This window comes from Nicotiana attenuata, unplaced genomic scaffold, assembly GCF_001879085.1.
Source record: "Nicotiana attenuata strain UT unplaced genomic scaffold, NIATTr2, whole genome shotgun sequence".
Taxonomy (NCBI): Eukaryota; Viridiplantae; Streptophyta; class Magnoliopsida; order Solanales; family Solanaceae; genus Nicotiana; species Nicotiana attenuata.
Genome location: NW_017672316.1, coordinates 10,800 through 33,911, shown reverse-complemented (window position 1 = coordinate 33,911; position 23,112 = coordinate 10,800).

Here is a 23,112-nt window from a genome sequence, read left to right as displayed (position 1 = left end):
GTGCAGATGATGCCATCATCCAGTTGGCGGACCCACCGGAGGCTTCCTCCAGTCAGCCACAGGATGTACCAGATCCACAGCCGGTCCAGGTCCAGTCCCAGGTCCCAGCAGCTGAGCAGCAGGATACCGGGAACCAGTCTGAGGTTCCCGAGCACACAGAGGACCCAGGGACCACTCATGATCCTATGCAGACGGACGAGGCTTAGGGAGTCTTCATATCATTTCTTGATTATTTTTGGTGCTTATTTTGTTTAGTTGGCACTAGGGACAATGCCAGCTTTTATTTGAGGGGGTGCGCCCTATATTTTTGTTGGATGACTGTATATATGCTTCATTTTATACTTTCTTGTTTTTCATTTGGTCTGTATATAATTTTACGTTTAGTTACTTTTATCGCACTTTTTATCTTTCCTTTGGTCTGTATATAAAGTTACATCATTGTATATATTCATTCCCCGTTGTATATTCAAAGCCCCTATTGTACATATTCATTCTATTTTCTATTTTCGCAAATTTGTTTTCGTTTTTAGCTTCTTATATAGGTTCGTAGCCTTTTGTTTTGTTTTGGACGTTTTAATAAGCCTTTGGTTTTCTTAATGCCACGGTTCTTTCCAAAGGTAGAGTTTTGTGTGAACCGGGTGGCTCTTCCCTATGATAGATGGCGTGACAACTTTCTTTAGAGTTTGAGTCCGTTTTTGTTTCTTTTATTTTGGTAGTTTGTAGTTAAGGGTACCGCAAGGAAAGCTTCACTTGGGCCTAACACATTTGCCTTTGATCCCATGGTCAAAGACAAATTGTTGTGTTTAGGATGGTGAAAGTCGCGGCCTTGAGACTCTTGCGTTGACCGACAATCATCAAGTGGTTTTTCGGACCATTGTGTGCTCAAATCGTATCTAAGGTCGTTGTGGGCCCCCGACTCGATGTCTTTAGCAATCCCTTAGCTTGTGTGGTGAGAAATCGAATTGCGAGTCCAAGTCCCGAGCCATTGGTCTAGAACTTGCCCTGAATGTTTGTTGAGGCGAAATCTTAAGTGAAATTTGACTTGAGAAGTGATTATAGGCTCTCCTTGATCCAAATGATAGTTGAACAAATTCCATGGCCTACCAATGATATGATCCCTAGTTAACCCTTTTGAGCCTTAGACCTTTTTCTTTCAAGAACCATGTTACAAGCCTATACCCGTTCTAAAAGATACCCTCTCTTGGCACCCGATCTTTCCTTGAGCACATGGCAAAAGTATAAGTTTGGGGGAGAGACGAGGATGACAACAAAATGGTATAAGGCACAAAAATGAAGAAAAAGGAAAGGCAATGAAAAAGAAAGAAAAGCAAAAAGACAAAAAGAATGCTCAATGTGAGAAAGAATAAAAAGGGATTCAAGAAAAGTGAAAGAAAGAAAGGTGTGGAAAGTTAAAAAAGGAGAAAAGAATTGAAATGCATAAGAAAGAGTGACAATGGCTCTCTCTAACCCCTTGGAAAGAGGTGAAATGACTCAAAGAGTCAAGTGAATTGTGCCAAATGAATCAAAAGAAGTGCTTAAGGGAAGATGGAACCCACTTAGACCAAAACATTTCCTACCCTGAACCAAAAGCCTTTACAATGACTCCATAAAAGCCCTATATGATCTTGAGTTGAATGAAGCTTACATTAGTGCATACTTACCTAAGGGGCAAGCATAGAGCCGGACTTGTGACCTTTCCTTGAGAGAGATGAGTGAATTCCCATTAACCTCGTTTTGTGTGCCACTACTCTAAAGGTGAGGTGTGCTTAGGGAGAGTTGAGGATGTGTGAGTTTGGGTTCCACAATGACCAAAGTAATTGAAAGAGTTCTTTGATGTGTCGAGTCAACTCTTGATGTTCTTGTGTCGCACTTGATCCATGGTTTTTCAAAGGTTAAATGTTGTTAATGATGCATTCGTATTGAGGGCATCAATTGACGCGTATTGAGGTTACTTTAGGATAGCTGGAAATTCTTGGATTTTACCTTAAGGGGTGGTTCTTATTTTGTTTGCTTGAGGACAAGCAAAAGCTTAAGTTTGGGGGAGTTGATAACTAAGGATTTTGACGTGTTTTATTCTCCTTCTTGCTTACGCTTTGATTATAAATTGTTACAAAATAGTCCCAAAATGCTCATAGGTTGTGCTTGATTGCAGGTTTGATCGACAAAGTGACGAAATGTCAAAGATCGGCTCAAAAGGAGTGAAATCTGCACAAGTACCAAAAACAAGGCAAACTCAGGACAAATAGGCCTAGTGCGGCCGCAATACACTTTGTGCAGTCCGCACTAGGGAGATTCAGAGAGCAGTTGTAAGGCATAAAACCTAGTGCGGCCGCAGTCCATTCTGTGCGGTCCGCACTAGGTAGATTCAGAGAATGGCAAAACCAACCTTCAAGCAACGCGGCCGCAGTACACATTGTGCGGTCCGCAGTGAAGGCTCCGCAGCCGCACTTCCATTATGTGCGGTCAGCGGAAGAGAACTTCAGAGAGTTGAAATTGCCAAGGTTCAAAGCCATGCGGTCCGCGGTCATGTTTATGCAGACCGCGCTAGCTGCCTCCGCGGCCGCGGTCTACTCTGCGCGGTCCGCGGAGCCCAAGTTCAGAGAGCCAGGATTTGAAGTCCAAGAGCCTAGTGCGGCCGCAGTCCATTTTGTGCGGCCCGCACTGACCCCGCAGGGGCATTTTTGTCCAGTTTTTCCAGCTTAGTATAAATAGAACCTTTTTCCATTTTTAGGGTATCCGTTATTTTATTTCAGCTGCTGCGCTCGTGAGAACATCATCTGTAGCCATTTTTGGCATCTTAGCTTAGTTTTAACGATAGATTTTTGTATTTTTACTTTAGTGTTTAATTAATATGTCTTCTTCTTCATCTATTTCTCTATTTTCTTGAACAAGCATGAGTAGCTAAACCCATTTGCTAGGGTTGTGGCTCAACCCTAGTGTGGGTAATTGATGAGTGTTGTGATTTAAGGTCAGATTGACTAAAGGTGTTTGTATTTGGGTCAATTTTATGGTTTAATTTATGAATTGGTGGTTGCAAACACTGTTTTGTGCTAAGTGGACTTGACTCTTCTTGAGAGAGAGAGAGCCTAAGTCTCCAAAATTGACCCAAGAAGGAATTGGGATGGACTCAAGAGAATTGATAGTCCCAATTAAAGGGTTAAATCTCGAGAGAGTAATTACCCGACTTGAACCCTAGTTGCTTGAGCTAATTTGCCTACCCATTTGGTGTCGAGAGAGTCAATTGGGCAAAATCACTCTTTCGACCGAGAGGTGTGAGAGTGGGTAAAATTGTGCAATGGTTATACATATTTCTCCAATCATGTCAATCAAGCTTTAGAAGCAATTACCTGTCAATTAGCCACCTAGGTGAAAGTCACTACCCTAGTGCCCCTTAATCCATTAGATACAACTCTTAGCAATTATCTCTTAGCGTAATCTAGTTTCAATTCTAATTAGTAGTTTCATAATAGTAGTTTATAAAAGAAAACCCAAAAATGTTGGAAGTGACATTTGGAACAATTACACGATTCTAGACTAGATAGATACTCAACTCCAATCCTAGCTCTCTGTGGATTCGATCCTGACCCAAAATTGGGTAAAAGCTAATGCGACCCTCTCTCGCTACTTTTTAGTGGTGCAGAGTTGGCAGCGATCAGTAGCCTTGTTCAACTGGCGGTAGTCAATGCATATCCGCATAGTCCCATCTTTCTTCTTTACAAATAACATTGGTGCGCCCCAAGGTGAAACATTGGGTCTAACAAACCCTTTTGCTGGCAATTCCTCAAGCTGCTCCTTCAACTCTTTCGGAGCCATACGGTACGGTGGGATAGATATAGGCTGAGTGCTTGGAGCCAAATCAATACAGAAATCAATATCGCGATCCGGTGGCATGCCAGGAAGATCAGCAGGAAACACATTAGCGAATTCCCGGACTACTGGGACTGAATCAATCGTCGAAGACTCTGCGATGGTGTCCCAAACATAAGCTAGATAAGCCAAACACCCCTTCTCGACCATATGCCGAGCCTTCAGGAAAGAGATAACCCGGCTGGAGTTATCAACTGTGGAACCCCTCCACTCTAACCCTGGCAACCCTGGCATCGCCAATGTGACGGTCTTGGCATGGCAATCAAGGACGGTGTGGTATGGGGATAACCAATCCATGCCCAGAATGACCTCAAAATCGATCGTATCAAGCAACAGGAGATCTTCTCGGGTCTCGAAACCATAGAAGGTGACCACACAGGACCGGTAGACCCGATCCACAACCACATAATCACCCACGGGAGTGGACACATGAACAGGAGTGCCCATGGGCTCAGGAGCAATAACCAGAAAGCGAGCAAACAGAGATAACACATATGAATAGGTGTACCCTGGGTCAAATAATACCGAAGCATCTCTACCACAGACGGAAATAATACATGTGATGACGGCATCTGAGGCCAATGCATCTGGCCTAGCCGGAAGAGCGTAGAATCTGGCTGGAGCGCCGGCTGGCTGGCCTCCACCTGACTGAGCAGCAGCTGGCTGACCTCTCCCTGTCTGGCCTCCACCTCTAGGACGACCCCTACCAGTGTGCTCTCCACCTAGAGGTGGAGGGGCAGCCGGTGCTGAAATCATAGGCTGCTGACCCTACTGTACTGCCTTGCCCCGAAGTCTGGGGCAGTATCTCCTCATATGACCAAGGTCTCGACACTCGAAACAACCCCGCGGCGCGACGACCTGCTGCCTGGATGGCTGATCCTGATGGCCTGTAGATCCACTGGAAGAAGCCTGAATAGCCGGTGGGCGGTACGAACTCTCCGGCATAGCACTAAAATATGGATCAGTAGAACCCTGAGGACCTGGATACCCACCGGAGGAACCCTGAACTGCTGGTGGCCTGTAAGAACTCTCTGGTATGGCACGAAAATAGGGGCGTGCCGGAGCACCTCGAGCAGGTGGTGGTGCTGAATGTGGGGGCCTGCTGGGCTGTCCCCTCCCAAACTGACCTCTGCCCCTAGCCGGGGCACCTCTGAACTCCCCGGAGAATCTGGCCCTCTTATCCTGCTGCATCTGCTCCCTACCCCTCAGACGGTAGCCCTCAATCCTCCGAGCAATCTCTACCACTAACTGATAAGGAGTCCCCATTTCCACCTCTCGGGCCATGTTGGCCCTGATGCCAGAATGCAAACCTGCGACAAACCTCTGCACCCTATCTGTGTCAGTAGGAAGTATCATCAATGCATGGCGGGATAGCTCAGAAAACCTCGCCTCATAATCAGTCACGGACATCTGACCCTGCTCAAGCTGCTCAAACCGGTACCGCAGCTCTTCCCTCTCAAAGGGTGGAATATACCGGTCTAGGAATAACTGTGTGAACTGACCCCAAGTGATAGGAGGAGAGCCTGCGGGTCTGCCAAGAACATAAGACTGCCACCATCTATGGGCCCTGCCCTCAAGCTGAAAAGTGGTGAAGTCAACTCCGTGCGACTTTAATATCCTCATATTGTGCAGTCTGTCCCTGCACCTATCAATGAAATCCTGAGCATCCTCATGACGCTCACCCCCGAAGATAGGAGGGTGAAGTCTAGTCCATCTATCCAACAACTTCTACGGGTCACCATCCGCAGCTGGTCTGGGCTCAGGCACCACTGCAGCAACTGGCTGAGTCCCATCCACGGGCAGTGCGCCCGGAGTTTGATATACTGCAGCTGCATGGCCATGAGCCTGGGCAGTAGGGGTCTGTGCTCCCCCTCCTGCCTGTGATGTAGCACGATCCGCTGGAAATAAACCAGCATGAGTCATGGTATCGATGAACCGTAGCATCCGGCCCATGATCTCCTGAAAACCCGATGCTGTCATAAAGTCCGCCGGGGTAGGCTTAGCTGCGGGCACCTCGCCCTGCTCCTCAATAGTAGGATCTCCCGCCGGATCCGCTGGTGGTGCTACTGGGACAGCTCTAGGACGCCCTCGTCCCCTACCTCGGGCCGGTGCCCTCCCCCGGCCTCTACCTCGGCCTCTTGCAACAGGGGGAGCAGCGCCTCCCGGGTCAGGAACATCTGCCGTGCGAGTCCTCACCATCTGTGAGAGAATAGAAGAGAGAAACTTAGTGTACTATCCACTTCACGATAGGAAATGAATAAGGAGTGGTTTCCTAATGCCCTATAGCCTCTCGAAGATAAATACAGACGTCTCCGTACCGATCCGCAAGACTCTATTAGGTTTTCCCATCACTCGTGAGACCTACTTGAACCTAGTGCTCTGATACCATGTTGTCACGACCCAATTTCACCTCAAGTCGTGATAACGCCCAACACCATTGTCGGGCAAGCCAAAGAGGAAATATTAATAAAATTCTCATTTTACATACTAAAACAATTGCGACATTTTCTTAAATAGAAGTTAAAGCATGCGATAAAATCAACATTTAGAAATAATTATACAACCCCAAAAGAAGAACTGTCTACTAAGTGTGTGCTAAGACCTGGTGTCACAAGCTATGGGCAACTAGTAGAATATACAAAATAACAGATCTGTCCTACTGTCTGAACAGAATAGACAACCAAAAATAAGAGAAACTCCATCAGCTGCTGATCGGCACAGGAAGAGAAAACAACTCACTGTGGAAGTTTCGAACTAAGGTCAGTGATGCGCACCGGTCTAAGAGCCAGATGTACCTGCCTCAGAGCCTGTACAATTAAGTACAGAAGTGTAGTATGATTACATAAACAATATGTACCCAGTAAGTATCCCGTCTAATCTCGAAGAAGTAGAGACGAGAGGTCGACTTGATACCTACTAGGGTCAATTAATATAATATGAGATTATGCCAGGCATGAAGGTCACAATTAGATAACAGTCGAAATAATGATTTATAAGTCATCTCATTTTAATATCACAGTTAATCATCTACAATTAAAACCATTGATCAGAAGAGTCACCAATACTAATTCACATAAATGTCATGCGCATATTATGCCGAGGTCGACGGCCTGATCCAACAGAAAAGGAACTGTGCACTGCCAGAGGGTCGAATGGCGCGAACCATAGATGCATCTACTTCTACCAGGCGATCGGCCCGATCCACAAATATCAACTATCAACAGAAAAATACCAGAAGGCGCATAACATTTTGCAAATATAGCATGATACGGGCCCTAAACTACCCGGACTTTTAGCATGATAGTAGCTACGCACAGAGTCTCGTCACCTAGTGCGTACGTAACCCCCGCATTTAGTAGCAAATTATACAATTATTACTCATATGGGGACAATTCCCTCTTACAAGGTTAGAAATGAGACTCACCTCGCTCCAAAGTGCACTTCCAATATCAAGAACGAGCCCGAACTCTCAATTTGGAGCTGAACGATCCGAAACTAGTTAAATGCGGTAAGAACTAGTCAATACAAGCTCACAAGATTACATTCCAACTATTAACACAATTTCCCAACCTTAAACACGAGTTTCTTAAAATCCGACCCCGGGCCCACGTGCCCGGATTCTGAAATTTTTCAAAGGAAGTTGTTCTTTGTAACCTAAGGATCAATAATATATAATTTCTACTTCATTTCATAACCAATTTCGTGGAAAAATCTAAGTTTTACCAAAACCCTAGGTTTTGCTCTAACCCCATGATTTTACCTTAATCTTAGTGTGCTAATCTACCTAAGACACATGTATTAAACTAGGAATAGGTAGAATAAACTTACCTCAAGATGCTAAGTGGTAGGCTTCTCTCAAAAGCTCTAAAATCGCCCAATAGAGGAGTGAAAAATGTCAAAAATGACTTAGAACCCGTATTAAATGAAGCTCACTGCTTCAGCAATTTCCGCATCTGCAAGAAATAGGTCGCATCTGCGGAATTGGCCAAGCGAGCTGGGACTGCTTTTGCTGCCCTGAAGCCGCTTCTGCGGCTTGGGAGCCGCTTCTGCGGTTTTGGGCCTGGCCTGCCTTTGCCGCATCTGCGATAGGACGATCGCTTCTTCGGCCTCGCACCTGCGGCTGACCAACCACAGGTGCGGTTATGACAGAAACCAGATGCTTCAGCCCTTTTCAACTTTTCCAACTTCACTCGCGCCTCGTCCGATTGACGCTCGGGGATCCCGGGCCTCGCCCGAACGTACCGACAAGTCTGAAATCATGAAACGGACCTGCTCGAACCTTCGGAACGCCCGAAACAACGCTAAATATAAGAATCACCCCCTAAAACCAATTGAATCAAACTTATGAACTTCAAGTTCTTAATTCCCTTCCAACAAGTCGAAACGTACTTAGACTACTCGGATTGACACCAAATTTTGGGGGAAAGTCTTAAATGATATATTGGACTTGTACTGGGCTTCGGAACCAACATACGAGCCCGATACCGATACCGATGTGATCACTCATTATTTAGTTTCTTTAAATCCTTATAATTTCAGTTTTAACAATTTCTAATAAAAATTCATTACTCGGGCTAGGGACCTCGGATTTTGATTCCGGGCATATGCCCAGGTTCCATATTTTCCTACGGACCCTCCGGGACCATCAAAATACGGATCCAGGTCCATTTGCTAGAAATGTTGACCAAAGTCAAACTTGGCCTTTAAGAAAAACTTAAGGATTCAAGTGGGCTTATATCAACCCAAACCCTTTCAAATCCCAAACCAACCACCCCCCAAGTCGTAAATTAGCTAAAGCAAGCACGGGAAGTTTTATTTAGGGGAACAGGGTTCTAAAAAGTAAAACGACCAGTTGGGTCGTTACACCAATAATATCTTGTTCATAAATTTGGCCTTACAACAATCTCGAACTTAGGAAATGGCTTTTGAATATTCGTAGGAAATGCTTTAGGTGCGAGTTGATCAATCATCGTGATTGTGTATACGTTCGCGTGACATAGTTTAGATTCTAAAAATAAATCGAGCTATGCGTTCGCGCAACTTCGGCCAAACTTACTTAATAATAATAAAAGCGTGATTAATTGTGGACACGTACGCATGACATGATTCTTGACGCGCCAAATGAAATGAGTACATGTACGCGTGACTCGTTTCAGGTTAATTTCTTAATTAACAGCGGTAAAACGAAAAGAGCACATAGGTCCTAAAAATACATAATTAAATAATCTAATTAAGCCAGGTTTATGATTAAAGCGACCGTGCTAAAACCACGGAATCCGGGAATGCCTAACACCTTCTCCCAGGTTAATACAATTCCTTTCCCGGATTTCTGTGTTCGCAGACCATAATTAGAGTCAAACTTCCTCGATTCGAAATTTTAAACCGGTGACTTGGGACACCATAAAATATCCCAAGTGGTGACTCTGAATATGCATAAATAATCCCGTTTCAATTATTGTCACTTTAATTGGAAAAACTCCCTTATACCTCTCTCGGGTGGTAATAAGGAGGTGTGACAGCTTTGGCGACTCTGCTGAGGACAAGAACCCAGAACTTCTGGTTCAGGGTTCAGAATTCGAGCTTGTTAATATGATCTATGCTTGGCTTTGTTGTTTGTTGATATTATTGCATTTGTGGACCTAATGTGCTAATTGTCGCTTATTTACCGCTTTGATATTATTCGAATTGTATTAAACTGTCTTCTTACGCCTCCCTTCTGAGTCTTCTAAAAATATGGGCACACGTACGCGTGGCCCACTTTTCTATTAGAAGTCATACCAAATAGAACAAGGATGGGTCAGCAACAAGGCTGGGTAGACTTTCGTGCTCCCGGTACATTGCCCCCATCTCGGCTCGAATTGTCCGCTCAGGTAAGCCAGGTCTTGAACCCACCCCTAGGTTTAAACCTAGAATAACATATCCTCATGCCGGATCCCTAGTAGGAACGTTTGTTTGCATCACGTGCATTTGACCTTGGGGACTCAACACAGGGGTTGGGTCCGTCTAGGACAGGTGTACCCAAAATAAAAGACCATCCTGATGCATCTTACGTGCTATGTGTACATTTATTTGTTTCGGCTTGCATGTTGACCGGCTAGGAAAAACAAAATCAAGAGAAAAACCAAGAGTGAGGTAGGATAGAGAATTCACCCGATTCTGAAAATTCCGGTATTTGAAAATGCCTCGAAACTCTGCCAAAATTTTTGAAAAAAAAAGAAAGGAAAATGTATTTTCAAAAAATGAAAGTGAGTCAATATCATGTTTTTCCAATTATGTCAAAACTACCGAACTACGCGGGTCTGATTCTCATCAGATGTGAGATACGTAGGCAAACCTCATCGGTTCCGACCCCACTTTTCAAAAAATCCAAAAATATTTTCATTTACTTCCTTCTTTAGAAAAGTCTTTCTTTAAGACCCAAAGTTAAAAAAAAAATCCAAAAATATTTTCTTTTAATTTCTTCTATAAATCCAAAAATATTTTCATTATTCTTTAGAAGTTTTTCTTTCGAAAATTGAAAAGAAAATTCAATATTCAAAAAATATTTTCTTTAGAAGTCTTTCTTTGATGATTTTAACATAAAAATCCAAAGATATTTTCTTTCTTCTTTAGAAGTTTGTACTTTAGAAATAGAACCTAAAAAAAATACAAAATACTAAAAAATATTTTCTTTCTTCTTTAAATGTCTTTCTTTTGAAAATAAAAAAAAAGAAAAAAAATAGAAAAATTCAAAATGCAAAAAAAGAAAAAAGATTTAGTTATTTCCTTTATTCCTAATCTTCCCGAACTACGCAATATCTGATTCATGTTTCCACATGATACGTAGGCAACCCACATCAGGTTCGATCACCATTAAAAAAAATGAAAAAAACATGAAAAAAAGAAAAAATTATGATAATAATAAGGACCGACTGAGTCCATTCTAACATGTTTTGTTTTGAATTGCGAAGAAAGTCGAGGTTGTCGGTTTATGGTAAGCTAACAACACAAAATCCAAAGGGAAGAATGACAACTGACATCGAAGCTGTGGCAAGCACTCATGAGAATCAGGGTCAGAGGGTTCGACAAGAGTCTACTGTGGTTGAGGAAAATAGAGTACCGAAACAAAAAATGACTGAAATGTGTCAAGCATGGGCCAACGGCCAAGGACCGCCCTTTTCTTCTCATTGTTTCCCAGAGTTCACATCCATATCGACTACTTCCATTCTGGTCTCATTGTCTTATCAATCTTATCCACCTGGGTTCAGTCAATATCCCAACTATACGACTACAGCTGGAACTTCTGTTGTGCGCTCCCAAAGTTTTCCATTGACAACCAATCAGACAACCACTATTGTTATGCCCGTATTCACCATCCCACAACCGACGGTGGTGCAGAAGAAAACTCATGAGTCACAATTTGCTACCCAGCAAGAGTAGTACCACTCTCCTAAGTACCACTCGTACTTGTTTGGTCTTCCTGCAAACATTGAGAAGCCTGCCCGAAAGATGGCACAGTAAGAAATGACCCAAAGACTGAAAAGCTTAGAACAACAGTTGAAAAATATGAAAGGGTTGGCAGGTCAAAAGAGTTTTGCCTTTAAGGATCTATGTATGTTCCCCGATGTTCGTTTGCCACTTGGTTTCAAGATCCCCAAATTTGAAAAGTATGATGGACATGGAGACCCCATAGCCCACCTAAAAAAGTATTGCAATCAGCTAAGAGGTGGAGGAAGAAATGAAGAATTGCTAATAGCTTATTTTGGGGAAAGCCTTACGGGAGTAGCCTCTGAATGGTTTATGGATCAAGACACCTCTCACTGGCATGTCTGGGATGACATGGCCCAGGCCTTTGTCAAACAGTTCCAATATAACATTGACATCGCCCCAGACCACAATTACCTTTCAAACTTGAAGAAGAAACCAACTGAAAGTTTCAAGGAATATGCCACTAAATGGAGAGAGCGAGCGGCTAGAGTTAAGCCACCTATGAATGACCACGAGTTAATCACTGTCTTCCTTCAGGCTCAAGAGCCAGATTATTTTCAAAGCATGATGTCCGCAGTAGGCAAATCCTTCTCGGAAGCTATCAAATGGGGGAAATGTTTGAAAATGGCCTTAAGACGGGTAGAAGTATACGCCAAGCAATTCTCAAAGCCGCAACTCAGGCTGTCCAGATTAAATCCGATAATTTTGGTGACACGAATGAGAAGGATAAAGAAACCATGATGACATCAAGGTCGCAAAGAGGTCCTAAAAGAACATCTCGAAGGTATGAGCAACCTCGTCTGGTTTGCGATGATTCCCCTGAGCAGTACTATCCACCTCTGAACTCAAAATACTCCGTTGCTCCACCTAAGTACGTTGTCCAGCTACTAAAACACCTGAGAAAGCGAGCACGAGTACCGCAAAATCTCTACCAGCCTCCACAAAATTTTCAAGTGCCCTATAACCCACATCCAAGCCAGGGGTATAGAAGGGAACAAAGGTTGAAAAATAATTTTACACCAATAGGAGAGTCCTATGAATTTGAGAAGTTAAAGCATTATGACATGATTGCACCCATTCCTCCAAATCATGTGGACCCACATGCAAGAAGCTTTGACCCTTCTTAAAGGTGTGAATATCATTCCAATGCCTAGGGGCACAATGTTGAAAGTTGTCGGGATTTGAAAAGAGAAATAGAAAGGATGATCCAGGAAAAACTAATTGTGATCCAATACAATGACACCCAGAATATCACACAGAATCCTTCACCTGCACATGATGATGCACATTTTTTAGGGATAATGCCTAGTGACATGGAGTATGAGTATCCTCTCGAGAACTTGCCGATTGAAATTGGAGAAGGCCATGGTGATTATGATGAGCAAATTTGTGGCTAAATGTCAAGCTTTGCAATTGAAAAGTCATTCTCTCCTCTTTAGGAAGGAATCTTGGTAGTTTGTTTTGATGTTTTTTCTATTATCTGGGTTATTTCAGGGTTGTGATCCAGCTTTTATTTGTTTTATTGAGTAAAACCCTTCTTCCCTCTATTTTGTTCGTGTGAGTCTTGTTGCATGTTTTGTTGCTATTTTCATTCGCCGAGTTGTTTTAGGGATGTAACTCGGATTTTAGGTTGTTTGTCTTGTTGTTTACTCAATGAAATACAGTTTGTCCTTTTGTGTCATCCCATGTTGAGTTATTTTCCTGCTAGTTTTAGTGATTGACATGCATGCGGAATTTTTGGCAAGATCTTAGAAAATTGATTTAAGCTTGAATTGGATAATTGAGAAAAAGACACTTTTGAGGATGAAAAAGAGTTGAAATACTTTGGAATTAAGGTCGAGTAGAATTCACCTTCAAATCATGGTGAAGATCGGGCTTGAGGATATTGAATCAATTGAAGCTTGGTTGAAAGTTTGACATTAATGGAAGGAAAGTGTCTTGTGACCATGACACACCAAGAAGATAATCATGTTCATCAATGCCGTGACTGTGAAAGGATAATACGTTTGGCGTTCTCGAGGTTGGGAGGCCCTTTTTCTGCTATCCCAACACTTTATATTCTTCGCTACCCCTTTTGAGCTTGTGTTATTTTCTTTGACCACCCTCTTTTGGAACCAAGTTTAGAGTCCAGAGTCAAAGAAAAAGAAGAAGAAAAAGAAGAAGAAGAAAAAAGAAAAAGAAAAAGAAAAGTCCATGTCCCAAGAGTACAAACTGGGGAAATTCTTAGAAAGTTCAAGTGGAAAAAAAATGAAGAAGAAAAGAACTGTCAAAGGTCCATGCCCCCAGAAAATAGAAGCTGGGGCAACTTGTTTTGAAAATAGAAAGAAAAAAAAGAGATGAAAAAATATTATTAGTTAGGTCAGATGTTTGAACTACGTTGACCTGATTCCTTAAAAAAAAGGATACGTAGGCAGCCTCACGGTTCGGTCTAACCCAAATATGAATTCAAAAAAAAAAAAGAAAGAAAAAAAATCCAAAAAATTCCTAGTATCTTAAACTGGGGCATGAGTTTGTTATAATTTTTAAACGAGTCGATTCCGAGAGTTGTAAGTATACAACCCTGTCATCTTTAGTCTGTTTTGAGCCTCCATGCCGTCCCTTCTTTCCAACCCTATCAAACAGTTGTCACGCAACATAGAACACTCTCAGGTTGCTCACACAAGAAGGCAAAAGAAAAAGAAAGAAAAAATAAATGAGAGAGTCTTACTAGTGAAAACCCTCACGGGCACTGTAAGGTGATGGTAAGCAGAGATGAATAAATGAGAGAGACTTATTAGTGAGAACCCCTCAGGGCACCTGTCGCCGCCCCCTTTATCTCGCAAAATCGGGTTCATGACATTTTGGTTGAGACAACTCGTTCCTTTTGTGAAAGGGGTTTGCATTTTTGAAGAATCGCCACCTAACGATTTAAGGTGCGTTAAGGCACCTATAGGGTTCGTTTATAACTACGTTTGGTAACCAGAGATAGGGTAGGGGATTGAAATTATCCTAAGGGGTAGGTGTTAGGCACCCCTCAGGATCCACTAGTGTGGTTCCCGGCTAAACAATTTTTGTGGATTTGTACAATTAGCAAATAAACAAGTATGGCTCAAATAGTAGGGGATTTGAGTTTTAATACACAGATGTTTGAAAAACAGTTAATGAGAAGCTAGATTTTGAAAAAAAAGAAGAAGAAGTACAACCTAAGCATATTTGTGAATGTAAAGGGGTGTCCTAGGTTGGTTAGCCTATAGGATCACATCAGTACAATGCCCGGTCATCACTCCTTAGAAAGGGACTACACGTGGTATTAGCGCACCGGTCATCATATTCATGTCTACCCTTCCCATCCCCTTTTTGGTCATGCAAAGTGAGTGTTGGTCACGGATTCTTATCGCGTGTTGCTACCCGTCCCTTCTTAATGGTTCTGGAGGGAGTTATGACCTCTACCTATAGGTGGTTCTAGACAAACCCCTAAGGTTTTTTAAAGGTGAAAATTCTAAGGCGACAAGCAAAACAATTAGGACTTTGCGCAAACAAGAACAGGAAGGAGTAGATAAAGGCTCAATTTTCTTCCTCAAGTAATCATACAAGCAGCACGACTCGAACACAATTAAGGCCTTTATTAATCAAAGTTCTAAAGCAGGATTTCTAAGTGACTATGCAAAAATAGACCACATTTTTTACCCAGAAATTATAACCTAGAAGTTGCCTAGGGACTCTTTTAAAAGTTATAAGAATCAGAAACGTTAACGATAGAGAAAGCTTCAGGGAAATGCAGTTTTGAAGATGCCCTAAGGCTTGCCTATATGCAGATGCTGTGTCTATAGTAATGCAGAAACAAGCAGGTTTTCGAAATAGACTCTTTTAATACCTATAAGCATGGTATCTAATGAGATTAAAACAATTTTGAAAGAACTTGTTTCAGAAAATACTTAATACTTAATAAAACCAATTCAGAAATGAACTAGGCGTGATCAAGTTGACTTATTTAGACTAAACTAGATTGAAAAGCAGAATTTCGAATAGGGTTCCCTATAGGCATGATATCTAAGTGTAATACTGATTTCAACGGTTTGCCGGCGGGGAAACATACATAAATACTCATTGTACCAGAATCTGAATTAAGTCCTATAGGCATGGAATCTATTATTAATATGATTTTAAGACATGATTGTTTGGAACCTATAAACATGGTTTCTAATATGACAAAATGTAGAACCTTATAAACATGATTTCTACTTGATGCGAACGTCGTTACAAGTGAGATCCTATAGGCATGATTTCTATTAGGCAAAGCAATCAGATTTAAGAGAGTAAATCCCTATGAGCATGTTTTCTATTGCGCAAAGTGGGCGGAGTTATAAAATAAGATCCTAAGAGCATGATTTCTACCCATATTATCCCATAAAGCATGTATCTACCCACCCTTTTCACTAAATACCCCAATATCTGTTTACAAGTTATTACAAACCAATGAATGAATTACATAAGTAAATAAAATCAAGAAGCCATTCTATAGGGAGCCTTCAATTAGGCCCAGATTCCCCAAAGCCTCCAATGACCTCATATGCCTCAATTCCTTAGACAACGACATAGTCTAGGTGCATCAAAGTTCCCTAAGGATCTCAAGGATCCCGAGCAGTGCTTACACCTAGACTTGGTAACCAAAATTGAACAAGTGCAGTGTGGAAGGGCCAGCCTCAGTATACCAGAGTTCAGAGGGTTCTCAACAGGATCCCAAGGCAGTACACATACTAGAGGGGGCAGATCTTATTGACTATGAGTAGAGTGAAAGTGATTTTAGTGAAAAACTGTATAAAAGAGGGCCTGTTTGAGAGTAGTTTAGTAAAGCAATGGATACTGTTTAAAGAAAAGGGGTGAAGAGATGAACAGAAGTCCAAACACCTTAGGAGAGGTTTGCACATAGACAATTCAAAGAACCAGGTAAACTCAGTAGTCACACACGGGGGTCAAGGGAGTTTGGGAATACATAGGACACATAATTAAGCAAAGACCTGGGAATTAGTATAGTCATGCCCAGAAGCAACTAACTAGACATAATCACAAAATCAGACATAAAGAACAAACTCACATGAAGGGGAATAGGGATTTGGGGACTTCATGGTGGTAAACATGTAACAAGTAAGTGATGATTGGTGCAGACATGCTCAGAAACAAACAGAAGGGGAAATATACTGATCTCAAGGGAGGGGGAGACATGCTAATAATGTAACCCTCAACTACAAGTTTCACAACAAAACCACGAATAGAAGCAAACTAGAAACAAGATGAACTGAAACAATAAGAGAATCATATTGTTGTTGGAACTTTGAATTGAAACTAGGACATACCAGTAAAGAGGATAGTGAGCAGAATGAAAGAACAAGAGAACACAAATGGTTAGCCTTGGCTTGCAGTCGGCTAACTTAGAGCAGTAGCAAGTAGCACAAGAGAGAGAGCAGAAATTTTTAAGTGTGAGAGATAGTTTTTGAACCAATGTTCGTGTGTTTGTGTTAGTGAGAGAGTGTGTATATATAGTAGTTCGAAATTAGGTAAAATAAGGCAAGAATCATAGTAGCATAGTAATTATGGAACCAAATACTAATCAGAATCAAATTAATGCAAGTACCCCTTTAATTAAGGGGTAATCAACCAACGGTAATAGGCAGAAAATGTTTAAGGAAAGAAATCAAGTAGAGGATCAGGTACAGAATAGACAATTAGGGATAAGTACATAGAGGTTCAATTAAGGAAACAGCTAATGAAGAATTAGTAAAATATCGGTTAACCAAATAAGGTAAGAAAACAAAATTAAGTTGCAGAATATGGAAATAATCGAAAATCATCATATAGTAAATCATGGAATCAAGGGATTCGAAATCACTGATTTAAGGAGAGTAACAAGTAAACAAGTTAAAACAGGAAAATCGAAAGTCTGCAGGGGAGTTTTCAAATCAAGCCAAGAAACAAGGAGTTCAGAGTCAATCAAAGAGAGAGTTTTAGCATGTAAAAAGGGTAAAATAGGAATAACCAAACACAGGAAGCAAAGAGGCCAGTGTTGACCAGTCAAGATGAGCAGAAACGTTTAGAGGTGATATAAGTTAGGCATAAGAAACTCAGTAGAAACACATTCGAAGCGAGATAGTCACAGAAACTCAAACAAGAACAGGCTAGTCACAGAATCAAACGAAGAAACATAGAAAAATTAGGGCTTTCAACATAGGCAAGTTGAAGAGGTAGTAAACTCACAAAGTCAGTCGAAAATATGCAAGAAATAGAAGTTTAAACAATAAAAATTACTTTAAACAAAGTTTTAAAAAGAGTTCCGAAAACCCTAATTTTAGAAGAAGACGAAAACTGTTGAAATCACATGGTTCTTGTAAAAGTTCCAAGGATAGTGTAAAACATCAAAGAGACAAACTCAAATTGTTTTAAAACTGTACAGATCTAGGAGATGTAGGTAGAAATCAGGGTTTCAGAAGAAACCCAAAGAGAGATGAAAGAACCTGTCTAGAATCTCAGGATCGTAACAAGCACAGCATGATTTCGCTCGAAATCACACTGAAGTAGCCAAGAATCAGACAAATGAAAAACTCTAGATGCAAGTCGGAGTGGCCCTGGGCCCTTGAAGACCTTAGAGAAGGCAAGCATAGCAGTAGAGGAACCATTGGAGGCTTAGGAGTTGAAGGGAGATCACCGGAGAAGACTGGAGAAGAGAGGTCGGCGGTTGAAGAAGCTAGGGTTAGGCTGAGTGGTTGAGAGAGGAGAGGAGATGAGAGAATACAGAGGCGGCGGTCTCTGAATAATGAGCTAGGGTTAGGGGTCGTTTGGAATTAAACTGGTAAGGGCTAATACAGGCCGTTGATCTCTCAGATCAACGGCCATGATTTAATTATTGTTTGGGTTGGGCAGGCGGGTTTAGGGTTTGGGTTTGGTATTTCAATTAGGAATTGGGCTGGGGCTAAGATTGAAATGCAAATATGGCTATATTTTAAATAGCCAATTTTCCCTGTATAATTTATAATAAATAATAAATAATTTCTAAAAAATAATTTCATGTACTAAAATGATTTGAAATAGATTTTCAACATTTAAAAAATATAGAAGGTCGATTTTATGCATATAAATATAATTATACATTAATGGGGCTAATATTGTAATTTTATCCAATTTAGTTTTAAAAATACAAAAAATGCAATTATAAAAATGCATAAAAAATATATGAGCCATATTTTGACATAAGTATAGCAATTAAATGAGCAAATCATCACAACAATAATTTGAAAAAATATTTATTGGGGTTTTATAGATAAAAGGGGGAAAATAAATCAATTTAAACCCTTAAAATTATGGAAAAAATAATAAAAACCTTGTGCATGCTTATATATGCATATATATGCATATATATGCATATATATATATATATATATATATATATATATATATATATATATATATATATATATATATATATATATATATGCTATTTCGAAGGTATTTTTGCATATTTAAAATATATAGGGAAAAATTGGGTATCAACAGGTGCCCCTCTTTACCCGGGAAGGATGAAAGAGTTTTCGGGTAAAGAAATGATGGCCAATTTTGACCGAGCGAAACGGTTTGAGAGATTAGGCCGCACCCTGGCTTCTGAGCTGCCTACATATCCCTGGTTTTACAGGAATCAGGCCATATGTAGTTCAGGAGTCATCGGCGAAGTATATCGATGAAGTTTTACAAGAACGGACGCAACGTATAGGGTTGGACGAATATGCGACGTACGGGAATGGTGAGGTTTGATATGGCTGGGAAAACTGGAGCGTGATCGCTCCTGCTGGGATAGCCGTTGCTCGCCGGGTTACCTGCAAATAAACGATACAAGCATATATTGCGTAATTTAAACATGATGCAAATTCCCGTTGGACCATGAATGTTGTCTTTGGACGGTTAGGAATGTTGTCCTCAGACCATGATGTCCTGGGCCATGGGTTGTTTGGTGCAGGATTCGCAGGCCATGAAATGATGTTCTTGGGCTATGAGGATGGTGCCTCCGAACCATGACGCCTTTGAATAATGATATGCAAAATATTGAAAGAGATCCTTAGGCCATGACATGGTGTCCTCGGGCCATGAAGATGGTGCCTCCGAACGATGACACCTTTGGACGAGTTGGCGATATTTCAGCCCATGAAGGATGCAGTAGTATGATGCGGACAAGACAGAGCTCAGTCTTGCGAATTGAAGGGCAGAGCTTAGCCCGTAAGAAAAGCGAGATAAATAGTGCTGGAGATAGCGCTTAGTTTCGAAGAAAATTGGAGGCCGAGCTTAGCCTCGAAAGGCAGAAAAGTAGCCTTATGCAAAGATGCGAATGCAGATGGAGGTAGGGCTTAACCTCGAAAGGCAGAATGGTAGCCTTATGCAAGTATGTAGATAGAGACAGTGCTTAGTCTCGGAAGGAAGAATGGTAGCCTTATGCAATACAAATGCAATGGAGACAGCGTTTAGTCTCGGAAGGCAGAATGGTAGCCTTATGCAAGTTGGAAGGCAGAATAGTAGCCTTATGCAATGCAGATGCAGATGGAGATAGCGTTTAGTCTCGGAAGGCAGAATGGTAGCCTTATGCAAATTGGAAGGCAGAATGGTAGCCTTATGCAATGCAGATGCAGATGGAGACAGCGTTGTCTCGGAAGGCAGAATAGTAGCCTTATGCAAATTTGAAGGCAGAATGGTAACCTTATGCAATGCAGATGCAGATGGAGACAGCGTTTAGTCTCGGAAGGCAGAATGGTAGCTTTATGCAAGAAAAATAACAAATGACAGTAGAGTTTTCTTAGCTGATAACAGATTGCGGCATTGTGATTACTGGGAGCATTGTGGCTACGGAGCATTACTGGTTGTGCTGATAGCAAATGTTGGCAAGTGCAACGCTTCTGAGAATCGTATTTTTTGAACAATGTTTGTCCCCTGGGCGTACAGTACGTTTAAGGATTTCGCAACCCTAGTGCCTGCATCCAAAGAAAAATCGTGAGTTTTGTAAGGGGGAGGTTAGCTCGTATCCCCGCTGGCTTTGCTTGACTCGTTTGGCTTTGATCAGGTGATACCGTCTGTATCATTGGGGTAGCGTTTCTAAACAAAGCAGTTTCAATAATAAACATGCATGATTTTGTAAAAGTATGACATAAATGTATGATTAAAAATAGCTTTTAGATGAACCGACGACTGTGACGTAGTTCAGGACATTGCAACCTCTCCTACTACAGAATTTTGAGGGTCCTCCTCAAAATTCTGCACCAGTTTGATGGGTTGACGTTTCTGACTGCTGCTCGTGCAGCGATCGGCTGAAATTACTTCAGAATTTTGGGGGTCCTCCTCAAAATTCTGCCCCAGTTTCCAATTGCGGGGAAATGAAAATGTTATTGAATAGTAACCGAACCCATAGGGCTGCCAAGCAAACTAGAAACAAGATGAACTGAAACAATAAGAGAATCATATTGTTGTTTGAACTTTGAAAACTAGGACATACCAGTAAAGAGGATAGTGAGCAGAATGAAAGAACAAAAGAACACAAATGGTTAGCGTTGGCTTGCAGCCGGCTAACTTAGAGCAGTAGCAAGTAGCACAAGAGAGAGAGCAGAAATTTTTAAGTGTGAGAGATAGTTTTTGAACCAAGTGTTCGTGTGTTTGTGTTAATGAGAGAGTGTGTATTTATAGTAGTTCGAAATTAGGTAAAATAAGGCAAGAATCATAGTAGCACAGTAATTATGGAACCAAATACTAATCAGAATCAAATCAATGCAAGTACGCCTTTAATTAAGGGGTAATCAACCAACGGTAATAGGCAAAAAATGTTTAAGGAAAGAAATCAAGTAGAATATCAAGTACAGAATAGACAATTAGGGGTAAGTGTGAGCATGTGATTTTTGCCTCGCACTAATTACTCCCACAGATTTCTTAGATCTAGAATTTTTCCCTTTAATTGTTTAATTTGTAGGAATTAATTGCATAATTTCCATGTTTATTTGCATTTCTGTGTGCATTCTTAAGTTAACATAGACTCATAAAAATACAAAAAATACGCATTGCGCTTAGGATTTAATTTTACATATTTTTAGATTAATTAGTAATTAGAGTTTTACAAAAATACAAAAAAAACCACAAGAATTGAGTTGTTTTGCTTGGTTTGAATTTTAGCTTTGAATTTTATTAGTTTTCTTTAAATTGGTGATGTTGGTTATTAATTAGAGCTTAATATAACTTGGTAGGGTAATTTAGAGTTAATTAAGATTTTTAGTCTTAATTTGAAAAGAAAAAGAATAAAAAAAGAAAATAAAAGGAAAAGAAATTAAAGAGAAATCAGATTTTGGGCCAAAATCCAATTCTAGTTCAAACAAACTTTCAAAATCTGGACCAAACCCAGCCCAAATCACACCCTTACCCGGTCCAGTCCCCCCCCCCCCCAATAACAAAACGACGTCGTTTTGCATTAATGCCAAATCAATCCAAGCCATCCATTCATCCCAATCCGATGGCCCATAATTCTTTTTGAATTTGAATAATAATGTCTGAAATATGTGAAAATCATAAAGACCAAAAATCCCCTCCTCGTACCCTGTTCGCCACCACCGTTCACCGCCGCCCTCCGCCGTCCGCCGCCGGCCGGAAATCGCCTCCGCCGGCGGCGAAGCTCCAAATTACCCCAAAATTTTACCCCAAACGCCTCTCTTCCTCCTCTTTCCAACCCTCAAGTCCATTTCCTTCAAATCCTCACCGATTTTCTCGAATTTCAGATCGAAAATCCGGCGAAAATGCAAACTCATCCAAACCGGCCCAAATTCATACTATATGTTCCTCATCCCTCCCTCATCATTAATCCGTACCTAGAAACCCTCGAATCTGTCCGGAATATCACGAATTTTAAACCACAGAGCCGGCAGAACCCTAGAAGTTCATGTTGTTCAAGTTTTGCCCGATTTTTTGAGTCCGGCATTGGATTCGAGTCACGAAACAATGTTTCATTTGTTCTTTGAGAAGAACGAATGCTTAACATTGTTTCGAGGCTCGAATCGAGGTTCCACTCCCGCTTGACCTCGCGTGGGTGAGTTTCTCCTACTTCGCTAACTAGCTTAAACAAAACTGTTCTTCGTTTCTATTCTTGTTGCTTCTGATTTTTCTTTTTGTTTCTCTGTTGTTTTTCTTTCTTGGTAGTAATTAAGTATTTTAGGTCTAACAATTAGTTTAAACTTTCTATGTGATTCTTCCTTTGTTAGTCAATAGTAATTTGTCAATTTCGCTGTATTTGAGTCTTTGTCACTCGAGCATGTTCAGTGTTATAGGGTTTAGTTTAAACTTTGTTAATTTGAATAAATTTCTTCACGCTAATCGACATTGTTCTAACTCTCATGTGTGATTTAACTCTGCCCAGTTCGGCTTTGTGATTGGTTCAATTAGTTGATCCACATTTGTTTGCTGCAATTTGGTTTTAGATTCAATAAATTTGTCCAGTTAATTTGATGTTAAGGATTAACCATAGTTGAGTAGCTAGTATGGTTACAGTTGATAGAGTTTAACTAGTGTTAGTAATATCAGGGGATTGATCAAGGGTAATTTAGGCATAGAAAAGGGGCAGTTTTATTAGGAATAGTAATTTTTAAAGTAAGGAAGGGATAGTATAGGAATTGTAATGGATATAGGACTTTCTAGAATAGACTTTAGTATAGTTTTCAATAAAATAGGTGTTGTTACTTGGGTAACAAGTTTAAAAATAAGGGACTAAAAGCTGAAAATGAGATGGACTAAAAA